We start from the raw sequence: 14,648 nt of genomic DNA on the forward strand, positions 1-14,648 counted from the left end.
GGAAATCCTCAAAATATAATTGTAGGTAGAGTAAGTTTAACTAGAGTTGGAGGAGCATACAACAATAAAACTAATAATTCACCTTTCAAACACTCAATTGTGTTAGCAAACCTAGATTTTAGTTTGAATGAGTTTGCATCAAAGTTTGAACAGACAAGCAAAAGAAATAGGCAAATTATGAAGACTTTAAAAAGTGATGTAGTTGCTGAATGTTAGGGATCTACTAACAAAATATTTTTAACATATGATCCAAATGATGAAATGATGAACTTCATGGATGTTATGCCCTTGGGTAGAGATAATAGTCTACCAAAAAATGTAATAAATTGTAACGATGTACAAGTTACCAGTGTTCAAATAGATTTTTCAAAAGTGAAAAATATTGACATAATCAATATATCAAAAGAGAGCAACAAAATGGTCTACTCTACACTTTTGAAAGCGGAGAGGGAAAACAAAAGGCTTACAAAGAAAATAGAAAAGTCACATGCAGATCTTGATAATGTGAAGGCCAAGGAGAAAGCAACAAATAATATGTTGAAAGAATTGCAAAAGAGGATAAAGAATTCTTCTCCTATAGAGGCAATTGTGTAGCAAGAAAAGATGAATGAACAAGTGAAAAATTTGACTAAAGAATTGGATGAGTGCCAAAAAAGAATTCAGCATGAAAAAGCCTCTACTGCACAGTTGTTCAAGTTTGTAGAGAGTAGTACACAAGTCAATAATAAATTGAAAACTAACCTGGACTCTGCTGTCAAGGAAAATAATAATTTGAAAATTGAATTTGAGAATGTAAAGAAAAAAGAAGAGTCTAAGGCAAGGATAATTTATAGTTTGTAGAAGGAACTAGGGAATGAGAAGAAAAAAGAGGAGTCAACTACAAAAATAATCATTGATTTAAAAAAGGAATTGGAGAATGCCAAGAAAATGGAGTCCAGTGCTACTGCAAGCAGTAACACAATCCACCATACAAGGAGGAAATTGGAGAATGCAAAGAAAAAAGAGGAGTCAACTGCAAAGAAAATCTTGGATTTGAAGAAGGAATTGGAGAATGCGAAGATAGAGTCTACTCAAACACTCCATGATTTAAAGAAGGAATTGGACAATGTGAAGAAAAAAGAGGAGTGCACTACAAAGACAATCCATGATTTGTAAAGGGAACTCGATGATGAGAAGAAAGAAGAGATAATTACTACAAATACAATCCAAGATTTGAAGAAGAAATTGAGGATGAGAGGAAGAGAGCAACTAATTAGCAAGGGAAACTAGAGGAAATACATAAAAATAGTGAAAAAGAGATGTCTAAAATGAAAAAAAAGATGGAGAATGTAATTGCACAAAATTTAACAAAATCTTCTGAAGACCATCATGTGAAGGATACTATAATAAACATGGTTAAGCTTATCATATAAGAAAATTGGGACAAAATAATGAAGAACAATGATAGTTTCTTTGAATGACTTGATTTAAATAGCAATCTCAAACTTCTCTTTGAAAATGTAAAAAAAATGTTAAGGCCAAAAGAGGAATCTACAAAAATTTCTTATAAAATAATGCTAAACAAATTTTGAGTAAAGTACAAAGATCCAGTGATAGGGATTTGGAAAACCATGGAATAAACAACTACTTGGATGCCTCTATAATATCCTTTGTTGTCTGTCACAATTGTGAACAAGTAATAGAAATAGATGAAACTCTCAAATATGCTTCCAAAGACTTGACGAAGATGAATCACAACATACTGAACTTGCTAAATGTTGGATTACCAAATCTAGCTAACTCAAAGGGCAGATTCATTGGAAAATTAGATTACATGAAAAAGTTGTAGAACACCATGAATTCTAATTTAGGCAAATTTCCCAAGGAAACCACTTAAGAAGAAGGAATTGCAAGTTGCATCAAACCACTATCAACAATGAATGCAATTATAGATAATTTTTTTTATTCATGTAAAACTATCTCTCTGAAGTATTCATTGTTGATGAGGTTACAACTATTTAGCTACAACCTCAAAGAAATGGACCTTCCAAATGATGCAGAATGGAGTGCCCTAAAGAACTTCATTGGAGCTAGGTCATCTTCTCAAACTATTAATGTTGCTGTTAGTGGCATTTATAACTGATAGCACTAAGAAGTAACAACTTAGTAAGTGATAGTACTATAATTGTTTTGTTACTTGTTGCTCTTTAATTTTAAAATTTGGATTTAATTTCAACTTTGTTTAATATTAATTGTTACAGGAATAAAGAGCCAGCATATCAAGATAGTTGGACATGTAGTGCCTACCCTCGTTCACATTCTTCTAGACACATTGTTGCTATCATGGTCAAACTTTATTAGACTAGATTATGTTGATAGTTAATAGCATTTTTTTGAGGCTATCTGATATTGTGTTATGGATTCAGTTGATATATGATGTGATTACTTAGATTCTACATTTCATGTATGCATGATGATTATTACATTACTTTCAGTTATTGATGATTATTAGTTAGATGGTTTATTATTACATGTGTTTTTTTATGGATACTTACCCCATACTTGCATGTGTATGGTGTGTGTATTTGTTCTTATGTTTGACATTTTTGATGTGGTTAAGGAAGGGAGTCGTAGTCACCTACTAGTTGAGATCTACACGATGCACCACTTCCTGCCATTGCCTGTTTAGCTTAGCATATATATATATATAGTATGTACATGCATGATTTTTATGCAGGTTGCAAGTACCGAGTATTGACTTCCCTGAATTGTTAGGATAAGCATACCTTATCACACTATCTCAATGGTAAGAGAGGGGAGATAAATTCTCAAGTCCAAATTCTAAGCCTTTAAACCATTTGTCCTAGAAAGATAGGACAAGTATCTAAGATAATTTACCCTCCGAATGTGTTGGATGACATAATTCATGATTTTAACCCTTTAGATTGATTTTGTATGAATTGTTCTATGATGGGTTTTCATATTTTATTTTGGAGGGCTATGGTGAATATTTTATTAATTAAGTCTAAAATTAAAAGATTTAATTAATAATTTAATTATTTTGAAAAAATTAATATATTATCATGATCTTTAGATATTTTGATTTAATTAATTAAATGAGAATTAATTGAGAAAAAGAATTAAATAAAAGAAATAAATAATAATAATAAAATAATAAATAAATAATAATAATAGAAATAATAAAAGAATTAAAATAAAAGTTATAAGTCTACCTAGGAGTAACACACCTTTTGATTTCACAAATGTCTACAACACAGGAGTTAGCGCACAAATTAAGCACATGGTGTCTACAACCTTGTGACTCATCTAGAAGGTTGGAAAAGACTCGTGCTTAGTTGTCAACACCTTATGGTTGTTTCTAGAGACATTCTAGGTGCTTTCTGAGAGTTCTTTATATTCGGACACTCCTAGAAGCTTAGAGAGCATTTTGGAGGACCCAGGGAATGTTGGACAAGGAAGGAGCTTGCTTTGTGGATTCTGAGGAGAAGTGATTTAGCATCAGTGTCCAAGTAGACACTTGTGATTTTGGCTTATGATATTTCGCTTCTTGCACTTCCTATCTTTTTCGTGTCTTCTAAATGCTTTCTAAGGATTTTCATATCTTGGTTGCATGCATTTGTCATAGGTAGTTAAATTCCATATAAGAAACTTTCATATGCGTAGATCCGATGAAATTATGACGCTAGGGTTAAAATTGATAGTCAAACCTATTAGAAGAATTAATGGGTAAATTTAGAGAACAAATATTTTATTGGAAAGTTCTTAAAATTGGAAGCCCTTTAAAAAAAAAATTGTGTATATGTTCTCTGTAGAAATATACATGTTTATAGTTTCAAATCTGCATATATATATATATATATATATATGTATGTATGTATGTATGTATATATATATATATATATATGTATGTATATATGTATGTATATATGTATGTATATATGTATATATGTATATATGTATATTAAAAAATCGAATACTAAATCACAATGGAAAATATATATATAAAATTCAAATTGCATATGGTAAAAGCGTTTTTAAAATGTTATAAAAAAAATTTTTAAACAATTTTAGGGCGACACCCGTACCTCATCGGCAATGAGTGCCGAGTACCTGCATCGCAGGTTCTGTAACGATAGGCGGTACTCTGTACTGTTGTCACCGCAGGCCTTGCAATTGCAGGGTACTACGGACCGCGTCAGCGGTATTATTATTATTATATGTTGAGAGTTATGTGTTTGGTAAATCGATTTTTACATTTCAATTTTTTATAATATTTTTAAAAAATGTTATTATTAGTAAATATTTATAATTATATATATATATATATATATATATATATATATATATATATATATATCTGTGTGTGTGTGTGTGTGTGTGTGTGTGTGTAAATATGTAAATATGTTATTAATAATTAATTATTATTATATTTGATAAAAGATTTGTATTAATAGATCATTTCTTTTAATAATAAAATATTTTTGTAATATTATAGTCTAACAGTATAGGTTTAATTTAATTACTTAATTAACTTGAACTATAAAAAAAAATGATAATGAAAAGAATTGGTAATTTCTCATGTTAAAATCTACAATGCAAAATTCTATAGGGGTCATTTTCAAATAACATTTGTATAAACAATATATCAATTAGAAATTGAGTCTAAGAGTTATGGGGGAAAAACTTTAATAATGTATAAATTTCTCCACTCAATATCTAAATTTGAAAACGAAAAATTGAGATCTCTACACTTAATTCAATTATAAGATTTTAATGAACCCAAACATGTGCTTGCATTTGTGTTTTCTCTATGCTCTTTGTTTTGGATTTTTGGGTTGATTAGTTGTTGACCAGTTATAGGACGTCTACCAGAGGCTCGGAGGTTATGATTGTGATGTCATGATGCTATTCTGTAATCTTGATCTTTATAAACTCAACCATGGTTATGTGATGACATGCTGATTGATATTGTTTTCAATCTTTTTGTCTAAGCTGTGATATATGTAACCTTTTTATGAGATATCGATCAATTGAAATTGGTTTACTTTTTAGTCATTTTGATGGAATTGAATTGTTATCTAATTTTGATGATGTCATGTTGTGACATGTTTTGACTCAACCATTTTGGAGTCTTCGATCAATATGATTTTGAGATACTTTTTGGTTGCTTGATAAGAACCAATGATTATTGTGATTATCAGTGATACCTTCAGTTGCTAATAGAGAACTATTTTGGTCATGATTATCTATGGATGCTTTTCTTTTTCTCATGGAGATTTGATGTTTATATTGTGGATTATCTTTTGGTATTTTGTGATTTATGATTCCATGAGCCTAGGGTAGTTTATCTACTTGTAGTGTCGAGAAGTAGCTTGCAATGGGGCCCGGGGCCCTAAGAGGCTGCCAGGGTAACTCATTGTAAGTTATTTTAATAAGTGAAAATATCACACCTAATAATGACTTAAATGAACCTAAAAAGATAATTGTTTGTTCTCGCCCATGCCTCGAGTGCTAGTACAAACTAGGATGGGAGTAGAGAGAATGCTTGGTTGCGTTCTTGCATTCCGTAGTATGCCTCATCTGTATGAGAGGATACTAGTGGCTACATAGGGATCACTAGGGGGCCAGGGTCTATTGGGAGACTACTAGGGTAACTCTAGCGTGATCCGTGCGATCACACTTTCCCACTTGCATAGTAGGTTTCCTACATGTCTTTGTTGTGCCTCTGGGATTAGATGTCAGTTTATGTTGGAACCTTTGAGTTAGTATACTTTTCTAGGATTTTTGGACTTAGAGAGTATATGTGCTATGTGATTTGATAGCCTGTTTGGAACTTGAGATTATCTCCTCAGCGGACCACTTAGGTGCCACGCGGTCAGGTGGTAGTGCTTTTTCACTCTTACCATTTGAGATCCATCCGAGACACCATAGCTGATAAATTCATGGATTATGATGGTGGACATGTATCCTTATATTGATGATTAACATATGATAGATGATGTTGTTTATTTATCTTATGCTTTACTTTACATGATTAGATTTCTTGTGCATATGTTGTAGCATATTATATTACTTTCTACATATGATGTAGTATGTTTAGGGGTGACATTCCTTCTATGTTAGTACCAATGATCTCTTTAGTGATTTGTAATGTTACGCACAGAGGGATGGCTAGGGCTCACGATGGTCTAATGATGCTATTTACAGTTGGGAGAAACGTGCACTTAGTTAATTATGTTTGATGTCTTATGATGATGTATCATGTATGATATGTGGTTTCATTGATGTTATTGCATCATTAAATAGATTCAGGATGATGATGTACTTTATTTTCACAGATGTATATTCTTTTAAGCCTTTCATACCCTGTGACATGTACAGTGGATGATTAAGAATTCTAAAATGTAAATTACTAAAAGGACGCTTGTATATTGTTTAAGAACGTTGAATGTAACATTATTATTTCATGTGAATGTAGTGATAGATGGAATCATTAATAGTTAATTTAGATGTGATTCAATGTTAAGGGATCCTAGAAGAATGTAACCTATTATGTAAATTATGTTTACTTTCATTTGAATTGTTGCTACTGCTTCTGTTACTATGTATAAGATGTAAATGGTTTTACTTTCATGTTTCAAAAAAAAAAATGCTACCTAACTTAGTGAAATTTTAGGTTAATTCTTTGGATCCCTTAGCGGGGCATTACAGGACATCCAGACACTAGCATACTATTACTACACAGAGAAGATGAAAAAATTTCCCTACTACTTGAAAAAATTGTACAATTGGCAATGTGGCAAATCGGCAATGTGATTGTACACACATAATGTATTATGTAGTAATAATCTGATTATATATACTATTACAAACCGACCTATAGCTATTATTGCTCCCTTGTATCTGCAAAAGGGAATTCAGGGTCATTTCAATTTGACATTGAGTCATTTGCAAAGGGTTGTAATTGTTTGTAATTGTTAAATGTATTATGTTACATGCTGATTTATAATTATAAATTATAATACAATTTTTTTAAAATAGAGTTTATTCTGTTAAACGCATTATGTTACAATTTCTTAAAGAAACTAGAATCAATGAAAATCTAAAAGTAAAAATGTCTAAAAACTAGAATGAATGAAAATCTCAACATGTTTAAAAAATACAATCAATGAAAATGTCAACATGTGTAGACTCTAAAAGTAATGACTAGTTTCAATGAACATCTCAACATATAAGTTTGTAACATCAACATGTTCAAAAAAAATATTAAGCATCTATAAAAGGATAGTGAATGAAGGCTATAAATTATCTTCTACAAACATAATTAATTAGTAGATAGAGTCTTAGATCAGAGCTACTAGCCTACTACTTGGCTCACACAAAAGTTAGAACTTGAAGTTGAGAAGCTGCTATAGTTGCCACTCCACCTAGATTGTCTTAGCATCACTATCATTATAATCCTCCTCATTTATTGCATATAACATTTCATTGTTCATTGTGTTTTTTTCAGATTCATTGTCAATGTCAGTATGCATGCCAAAGTCAACATCATCTTCATTGCTTCCAATATCAGGACATGAACCACTGCCACCACCACTGCCACTGCCACTATAACTTGGGTTTGAAATGTTGGCAATCCCTCTTCTTTGAGATTGGTTTCTCCAAATGCTGAGAGCCCTATCATAAGGGAAACTATCTACATCATACCTAGAATTATAGAGCCTCAAACAATTATCCAAATTTTTTTTCTAATTTTTGACTTTAGGAAGTCCAAAGTATTAAAAATTGTCTCATCCTCCACTGAACCCAATATCATTGTCAAACATAAATCGGTAAGCTTGAAATATTCTGGTATTGACTCTCTCAACTGATTGCTCTCACCAAGGTTTTTCCAAAGCTTTGTTAATGCTCCCTCTTCATTTGGGTTCTCCATAAGATAATATTGTTCCCTCATTATGTTTGCAAAAGAATATGATTGATCTCTCAGTCAAGATTCATCTAAAATTCCATTTATAGTTACTCCATTGATGACTTTAGGTTTGCAAAAAATACTAAATCAAAGTTTTCATCCTTCTTCAAAAATTAGTCAGACAATTTAGAGACCAATATTGTCGAAAAATAATTTACATTGCTTCGAGCAGTTCCTTTGGAGGGAATTTGAATCTAATTTCTAATGAAAGATTATAGAAAACTCGCTTGATAGAGTCAAGCATAGAGTTTTTGATCTTCTTAAAGTCTTCACTTGTAACACATGAAAGTACCCTCTCTGGTTCTGATTCAACTTCTCTTTTCTGCTTTATTGAGGTTAGAGTTGGGGTTTATGCGAGCATATAACTACATTAGCATGTCAACTCTACATACCCTGGCATAAACCTCATCATTTGCACTAATATGTAAAAAGTTCCTAGGATTGTTCAAATCTGTGATTTCTATCCACTTTTAAAACTTTGATTCATCTAATGGTAGTAATTGATACAGAGTATCTGGCCTATTACATGTCATTTTACACAGCTTATTATATTATACAATGTACATAGCTCTTTGTTTAACCTTTTTTATAATATTACTCATGTCTTGTAGCATGGGGAGAACAACTTGCTAAAGTTAAGAGTATCTTAACATTAGTTAGACTTGAATATAGTCGAGAGAATCTATCTCGCACAGAGTGGACTAGTTCAATCAATGATAGATATTTAAAGATTACTCGATGCGCTAGTCCATCCAAAGAGATCCATATGGTATCATTGTCTTTAAGAAGCTTCCTCCCATTAGTAAGTCCTTGAGCAAAGTGTTGAAATTTTCAGACTCATTTTGGACTTCGACAAAAGTATTGGTAAATCTCTTTTATTAGAGATTCCACTTTACTTACACAACCAAAATCATTGACAATTCCAAAATTTAGATTCATTTGATGGGCCATGCAATGAATGAGAATAGCATAGGGTGCCAAATAATTCTTGATCTTTTTGCATAGACTGCCTTTATGACCTTGCATAATCGAAGCTCCATCCACTCCAACACGCACCAACTTTTTGGCAATCTCCATATTATCCAAACCTCCACATTCAATTAGAGTAGTCTTTAATAATTCATATAAATTTTTACACACTACAATTTAATTTAGCAATAGACAGTAGAAAGGGTTGATGACAAAGATCGTTTATAGTATAAACATGCATGGACACCCAAGAAGTATTATCAATTGTTGTAACTCCATCTAGAGACAATGCAATAAAATTTGAGTGTTTTATTTTTTCCTTGATATCTTCTTTTTCAACATGTGTAAGACATCTAGCCCATTCCTGCCTACTATTTACTAACCAGTGACTGTTCAGATAGTTTCAAACTTTGAAAAAGCACAATAAGGCAATAATTGAAGGGTGGTCCATCATAGGATGTCCTCTACTCAAAATATAAAAGACCACACTTAATTGAACTACTTTTCTCATATTTTTCACTTCTATTGCTTTTCCAATGAAATCTTCAATGAAACCTTTTACTGCAGAATGCTTCTCGCATAATTGCTAGTGTAACTCGTATATTTTAGCATTCCTGATATGTGGACAGTTGTCCTTTATTTTCCAAGTTAGCAAAAAATTTTCAACTCCATCTATAGTTTCCTTTTTGTAAACTTTACCAACATGTTTTTTTATGGTATCAAGTTTAAGCTACAACCTCTTCTCCTTCTTTGTTGTCTCTGTGTAAATTTTACTTCTGCATTCTACATGAGGCTCACCATCATTTGGATTGGCCATTGGTTCAATAAACCAATACTTTTTCACCCATTCTAACTAAAAATTCCTTTTGGATAGATCCCAGTGAGATCAATCTTTCTTTGATTCCAATTTTCTTTTTGCCTTTTGTACATGAACATGATTTATGGAATCACTTTTGGTTTTCTCACCCAACTAGTTTTAAGACTAACTCCAACTGTATAATATCAGCTTGTGACTCCCTATTCAGGGGAAATTCCTCCAAATCATGTTCAAGTTTGTCCTCAACTAAGATATTGGGTTCGCCAACTTGAACTTCTTCATTACAATCTGAGTCTCCAACTTGTGATGAATCTCCTTTTTCAATAAGCACTAGAGATCTAACTTGTGAATCTTTTAGGTTGTCAACATTTCCACCACCAAAATATGCCACTATGGTTCTACATTTTGGTAATGGTGGCCTCTCTTTTCTTTTAGGGATCCTATTGGAACCTCTGTTACCCCTCTCGTTTGACATTGCAAGCTGATAAAGGCTACAAAAAATAAATCAACTTAGTTGTTGAACAAAAGACTCAAATAGTGATGACTCAAAGACTGTGAATAATGATAGTAGACTACTTAGAATACATATAATAACAATAATATGATTCATTCTCCAGAAAAAGGTACTATTGCTATGGTACTACAGTCTACAGTACTACCCAATATAATTCACAAACCTATAGGCTATCTTAGCATGTGAGATGTCCAGTCACCAATGGACACTAGATAGTAAAACTAAAAAAACCAATACCACTATACCAGTATGGTAGTACCACTTTCAACATAAAAAAAATTATGATAACTTGCCTTTTACGAAAACTAGGGTCCACGAGTCAATGGGAAATGCACTCAGCACTATGAAACTTCAGCAACAATAAGAAATGCTAGTCTCTAAACTAGAAAAAAGTGAATTGTGTAGAATAATAATATCTTATAGTCCAATCTAGGTTGGTGAATTATGTAGGATTAGCAAGAAGGAATGTCAAATGCAGTGTGAAACACACATTCCTATGCAAGCCCATAGTAGGAAACAGTTAGCTAAATAGGGCTTGTGGTCGACACATGTCAAAAAAATGGTAGGCGATGCCCAACCCACGGGAAAATTATTTGGTTGTTGTAATGGAAAAAGAACATGGGCCAATAAGAAACAACATGCAAAGGATGGTGAACTCTTTAAAATAAATGTATCCAAAATGTATATTGCATTGGCGATTGGACTAATATTTTTGACCAATCATGTGATAACTAATGGGTGACTACTATGGGCATTGGACACAAATCTGATAAATATCTGACGATGTGGTTGACCTAAATTGCATGCGCTATTCACCAAATGACAAAGGTTCACTGGTAAAGTAATCTCTAGATTAAATTGAGAAGAACAAATTTTGGTCACTAGTTCCTAGACCTAAGGAAAAAAATATTATTGGAACTAAGTGGGTAACTAGAAATAAATTGAATAAAAATGGAGAAGTGATTGGAAACAAAGCAAGATTAGTTTGCAAAGGGTATGCATAGGAAGAAGGATTGGAGTACGGAGAGATGTTTGCACTAGTTGCTAGGTTGGAAGGCATAAGAATACAATTGGCATATGCAACTTATAAGTGCTTTAACATTTATCAACATTTCTAAATGGAATATTGGAGGAGGAGGTCTACATTGAACAACCAGAAGGTTTGCTACAAAATAAGGAAAAGATTTGGTGTGTAGATTGCACAAAGCTTTATATGAACTAAAATAGGCACTGAGAGCATGTTATGAAAGGCTACATTCTTATTTGATTAGAGTAGGGTTTGTAAGAATAAGTGATAATTGTAATTTGTATCTTAAGACTGAAAGTTGAGATAGGGTCTTAATTGTTGAAAATTTTATGGATGCCATAATATTTGGAGGAGATGAATCATTAAGAAATTTATTTATAGAAGAGATGAATGAATTTGAAATGTCCATGATCAAAGAAATAAATCTTTTCATTGGACTTCAAGTACAACAAATGAAAAATGGTATTTACATCACTGAGTCAAAATACATAAGAGAAATATTGAAAACATTTGGAATGGAAGAATCTAAACCTGTTAGTACACTAATGGTTACCAATTGTAAGCTATCTAAAGAAGATGAATCCAATGAAGTGAATGAAATATTATACAAATCTATGATTGGGAAGCTACTATATGTTGTTCATAGTAGATTGGACATAGCTCAAGCAGTAGGAATTATTGCAAGATTTTCATCAAAACCTAAGAAATAACATTTAAAAACATTTGAATGGATATTCTGATACCTCAAAGGCACTCAAGCTTTCGGTTTATGGTATGAAAAGAAAAGAGACTTTTATTTTGAGGTCTATATAGATGTAGGTTGGGGAGGAAATATTGATGAAAGGAAAAGTACAAGTGGTGGAGCATTTTTCTTTGGAAAAATATTAGCTTCATGGACTAGCAAGAGGGTAAAGCACAAACTTGTGTCACCCTTTGGGATATCTTGAAGGGTTATGACCAAAATGGTTACGGCTGAAACACTATCGTTGGTACATAAATGGCACTTTCCTAGGGCAACGTGGTAGACAAGGTTACAATAGAAACCCTTTTAGTTGTAACTATTTCGGCTAAAATGGTACAAAGTAATACACACACACACATGCTAATATCAATTTTGGGAGGTCATTTTCACTATTACAATTTCTAGATTTTGAGGAGTGTGTTAGGGTGTTTTGGCCCTAAGTGGTAGGTGGTTTTTTTTTGTATTTTCTTTTGTTAAGTTGTTTTTATTTATTACATGTTAGTATTAGTTAAATTAGTTATATTTTAAGTATTTTAGTAGTTAGTTATTAGATTAGTTAATTTCTTTATATAGTTAAATCATATGTTAGATCGAGTACAAAGTATGTACATTATAAACTTAAATCTAAAGTCAAATTTTAATTTAATTAACCATAGGTATAGATCTTACATCTAGATATCTATAGTATTTTTTAATGAAACATCTACTTAATCATAGACATAGATTTTACATCAAACTTAGAAAACTCAAGTTTAGACCTAGAAAGCTAAATTAATTACATTTTAGAAAATATTAACATGGTAAACCTATATAGTTAAACATATTGAAATTTTTAAAGATATCTAGAACTCTATTCTAGTGAAACATTAGGTAGAACTAAACTAGAATAAATTCTAGTTGTTCAAACTTGGAAACTTAAAACTTAACCAATTTCAAAAGATATATATAAAATATATCTACATCTACTTCAAACTTAGAAAACTTGTTCAAACCTATAGCTAGAAATTAGTTACATTTTAGAAAACATTAACATGGTAAACCCATACTTGAACATGTAGTAAAAAATTAGGTAGAACTAACTAGAATAACTTAGCTTCAAATTGTTTTTTATCACACATACATGTACATATTTTTTGTTCACATACATGAGCTCTACATCAAGTTGATATTTATAACATGTGTGTTAAATAAAATGGTCTGTATATTTTAGTTGTTCATCTTAGATACATATGTATGTGTTTTAAATTAAATTTAACTTTCAATTTTATTTTTATTTACACAAGTATGTTTGTGTGTGTATATATTAATGTACAAATCTAGACCTTTATCATATATAATTGTATCTTAGCTCTACATTTATAGACATTTGTATATCATACATTATGACATCTATACCCGGTGGCATAACTACATCCTCAGGGGAGGGTAGTGTTCAGGGAGGGGGTTATAGTGTTGAGTTTGGTACAACATGTAGATCGACATCATCTATTAAGGAGAGAGAGAATTTATTTATAGATATGGTTGCTAGGCTATCTTGTTCTATTGAGATTCTAGATTCTACACTTTTGGTTTCTACCACCTAAAGGATTTGAGCCATATGCAAAACAAATCCACAAAGCTCTCAAATACTTGCATATAAAATTCTTGTCATAGAGAAGAAAAAGACAAAGAGGAGGCAAGGGCTTGTTTTGAAAATATGCAAATTAAATTCTCAAAAAATGAAAAGATACAAGATACATACAAATGATCTATCCTTATAGAAGGTGACCAAAACCTAAAAAAGGTAACCTAAAAAGTACAAATGGTAACCTAAAAGGTAAATACCATTTAATAATTACCAATTAATTATTAAATGTGAATGCAAAAGTGCATCAAGTGAAATATTAAGAAGGGAGAAAAGGTAATTTAATAAATGAAATGAAATTAACCTTTTTCTCTAACACCCCCCCTTAAGATGAGCAACAATGCAGCTACAAACAATGCAAAAATAGTAAGGAAACTACAATGCAATGCAGAAAGAAAACTTGGGTCTCAGCAACAAGGCCTGATAAGGTATTGTTGGCCAAATTTGCCTTCCCACCAACATTTCCATATTTGAATTAAAATGTTAATAGTCACGTCCCACCTTTAATATTAAACAATTCCATGGAAATATAAAATAAATTAAATAAAAACCTTATCACCCTTCCTATTTTCCTAAGTTTATTTTCTGGCCCCTACAACTTTTCCCACCCCTAGATCTTCTAAGATCCATAGTGGGAACTTTCTCACATTATGAAATTACTCTATCTTTATGCAATGTAGGCAAGCACCTCACTTCCATGTGGCATGTGGGTCCATTTTCTCTTTGAGGGCTATAGACAAGTAAAGTTGTCAGTCAAGTTGGCATATGGAAGGCACTTCATTGGCTAATGTATTGAAATATGTTGTGAATGGACTACATGTTTCCATCCACCATTAGATCTCTTGGGATCAACAGAAAATGCTTCCCCACTTTATGGAGTCACAATATGTTTAGAGAGTGCAGGGAAGCAACAACGTGCCATGTGGCACTATGGGTCTAGGTTCTTCAGTAAGTTATCCTATTTCTAGTTGAGATAGTAGATGTGC

This window comes from Cupressus sempervirens, chromosome 5 (genome assembly GCF_028749045.1).
Source record: "Cupressus sempervirens isolate cs-2001-9-10 chromosome 5, ASM2874904v1, whole genome shotgun sequence".
NCBI classification, from domain to species: Eukaryota; Viridiplantae; Streptophyta; class Pinopsida; order Cupressales; family Cupressaceae; genus Cupressus; species Cupressus sempervirens.